A 3,339-nucleotide genomic window follows, 5' to 3' on the forward strand; every position below is an offset into this window, starting at 1 on the left:
AATTAATTAATTTGTTTCAAAATAAATATTTTAAACACTAAGACAAAAAGGAAAGAAAAATAAATTGGCTTGGGTTGACCTATGTTCACGCACGAACTGTCATTCTGACTGACAACCGGAGAACAACAGATATTTAATAGCCTACTGTTAGAGTTATATAATGTAGTCTTGTGTTTTATTAAAATTGATTATAATTGATATCGCAAAAGGATATGCACTTGTGCGTGGGCACTGCAATGCAAGATTTTCATAAAATATAATAACTTGCCATTTCCATTTGTTTCTCACCAAACCCTCAGAATACCTTCAGAATGCACAGGAAATAAGCAGCTGTCATATTTAAAGCAGTTTAAATTAATATTGAGTACTGATTGATGTTCACTTGGATTATTTTCCCCCATCGATGGGAAATAAGTATTATTATTATTATTTGTATATGAATAATAAAATCGCTATATATGCGCATGTCAAGTATTTGTGGGAGTATTATAGTATTACTATATGATATGGACGCGCCCGCGCAATCTCTCCATTTTTTTTTCCTGCACAAAGAACTTAGAATAGGCTACTCCGTCGTTTTTGGATTTGCTTTATAATGTGGAGATGGCCAACAGCGTTGACTAGGAAAAAATCTTTAAAAACGAGTAGCGAAAACGAAAATATTACCAGCACAAACGAAGCACAAACAAACAAACCTATTTGGGGTCAATTTTGGAGTAGTGGGGGGCTGAGTGACCTCAGAAAATGAGCAATAAATATTATTAAAAATATCTTAAAAACCGAAGAAAGCACAAACTATTTTTTTTACGGCACAAACCAGCACAAACGAAGCACAAACAAATAAGAATTTTTTTTCGTGAATTTGGAGTATATTGGGGGGCTGAGTGACCTCAGAATGACCTATAAATATTATTTTAATATCTAAAAAACCAAAGCAGCACAAACGAAATTTTTTACAGCACAAATCAGCACAAACGGAGCACAAACGATTGAGACTATTTTGCCGACGTTTTGCGTTGGGTGGGGTAGTGTAGCCAGATCAAGCAAGAATAGGCTAAAATATGCAAGCTGGAGCGGTAGGGGTGCAATGATACAACTGGCCATTAAAATCAATGAATAAATAGGCATATTTCTTGTGCCTGTGTCTGGGAAAGAAAAAAATGGGAATGAGGACAATGAGTGTATGTGTTTACAAGATATTCCTGCCTAACTATTGTTATCCATCATGTCTCGCCTTAAGATGTGTTCTGGCAAAGCATTCCTTTTTTTGTTTTTTTGTCAATTTTTTTTTCGATTTCCAAAAACGGATAAATCGTTTCAATGCAACTATTTACTGTAGCTTACACTTCCTCACGTGAGACCTAAAGCATGTTTAAATTAGCTCCAGACAGTGTAATTATCGCGAGCAAAGTAATTGACTGGCAGTGTTGGGGAAAGTTACTTTTAAAAGTAATGCATTACAATATTGCGTTACTCCTGACTGGATGTAACTTTCTTTGCTTTACTTTTCTTTGACTGCTGTTTTCTGTCAAATTCTGGCTTTTGGAGGCAGCACACGTCGGGTTTACAAACAACCGGGTCATTTCGAATGATAACGTTTGTGTTGCTTGCGTAAAATCCGCGAGTTCATCACTCGAGTTCATATCCAAGCTGTAGCCTTGGCATCACTTGCGGAGGAGGGCTGACGGAGGGCTGAGCACGGAGGGCCGTGCTAATGCATCGCTGGACAGATGATCTCTGTGTAAGAGCAAAGGTACAGTGTTTTGTTCTGTCCGTCCAGTATTTGACGGGTTGGGGCTCTACTAGCGCTCTAAACTGGACCCAGACAGAAAAAGAGAAAATCTCCCTAGATAACCCTTGAGTGGCAGACAACGGCGACTGCCACTCAAACGGTGACTCTTTTCAGCCTCTTTACAAGGATTTCACAGGCGATCTCGGCTGACTGGACACAGTGAGATATCTAACATATCTGAAGATGTTAGTACTGATGTGTATCACAATAACATGGTCAACAACACCCTGGGTGTGCGTACTTATGCGAAGAAACGAGCGCGCAACCTGTCGTGGATGCGTACTTTTCTGCTTCAGTATAATCCCGGGCACACGTGATGCGCAAATCACTTTTGAAGCAACATCTCTCATTTGTCAGAGGAAAATCCGTGCCGTTTCTTATGCTTTAAACCCGGAGCTTAACATATTTGAGGGATTTTCGTTTTTCTTTTCTTTTTTTTTAATTCACACTGCTTTACCGGCACTCGCGCGCCATGCCAACTTTTGCTCCCGTTGCGTTTGTCTCGTAGTGGAGAGAATTGGAGACCGTGGATGCTGAATGAATGGGGATCGTGCTTTGTGAAGGTTTCAACTGTCCACATCCTGCCAGTTTTATGTGCTTGTCCAGACAAGCGAGTGTCTATTGTCCTCATTCGTATATCTGTTTTGAGCCAAGAACAAACAGACAACAGAGAAGGCGTCATATTAGACAGCCAATGTCGAAGAAACGCAAAGCTCCAGACGACGGTGGCGGCGGCAGCGAGGATTCCCTTCAACAAGGTATGAGCTAATTCCTCCATCCTTACACTGGCTTCTCATGGGGAGGGTATTTCAGAAACATTTTGACTGAACCAGCACTATATGCAGCTTACACAATATGTTAAAGCCATTGTTGAGATCGATCATGATCGGGGTCTCAGAGACCCCAAGAATGTACAAGCTAGAACATAATAGTATTTTCAAAATGTATCTCTTATTTTACATCAGATCCTCTGAATATGTTCCTCTGGATCCAGTAGGCAAGAAATGATTGATACTTTAACCCATAGGCGTAATTTGCGGGTGGGACATGTCCCCACCACTTTTTGCCAGGGTCGATATTGTCCCTACCACTTTTTGAAAGTAATTGAAAAATATATTGCGGAAGGTATGTATTAAAGGGAAAACAAGATAAACAAATCATTCTTCATAATCTAATTAGGGTGATAAAAACAACAACAACAACATTTGACTCATTACGCATGCATAACTGGTGCAGTGCAATAACGACGTGATTTGCAGCTGTCGCACTTTAATGTCATTAGGCTATAGCATTTTATTTAAAAAGTGGAGAGCCTCCTTGTGCTAAGTAGGCCTGCCCTCTACTAAAGATTTTTCTAGTCAACTAGTCGCACGTTATATTAAACTGATTAATATAATAATATATTAACCATACTTCAATATAGGCTATAGGCAGACGTATTAGGCTAGAGCCTATTCCGCGCTCAAGCTCGCGCATAAAGCAATTGCTTCAAAGCACTGGCAAAGTGATTATGAACGTGTCGGGGGAAAAGAAGACATTTTAATTAT

Source organism: Sinocyclocheilus grahami, unplaced genomic scaffold, assembly GCF_001515645.1.
Source record: "Sinocyclocheilus grahami isolate Dianchi unplaced genomic scaffold, SAMN03320097.WGS_v1.1 scaffold944.1, whole genome shotgun sequence".
Taxonomy (NCBI): Eukaryota; Metazoa; Chordata; class Actinopteri; order Cypriniformes; family Cyprinidae; genus Sinocyclocheilus; species Sinocyclocheilus grahami.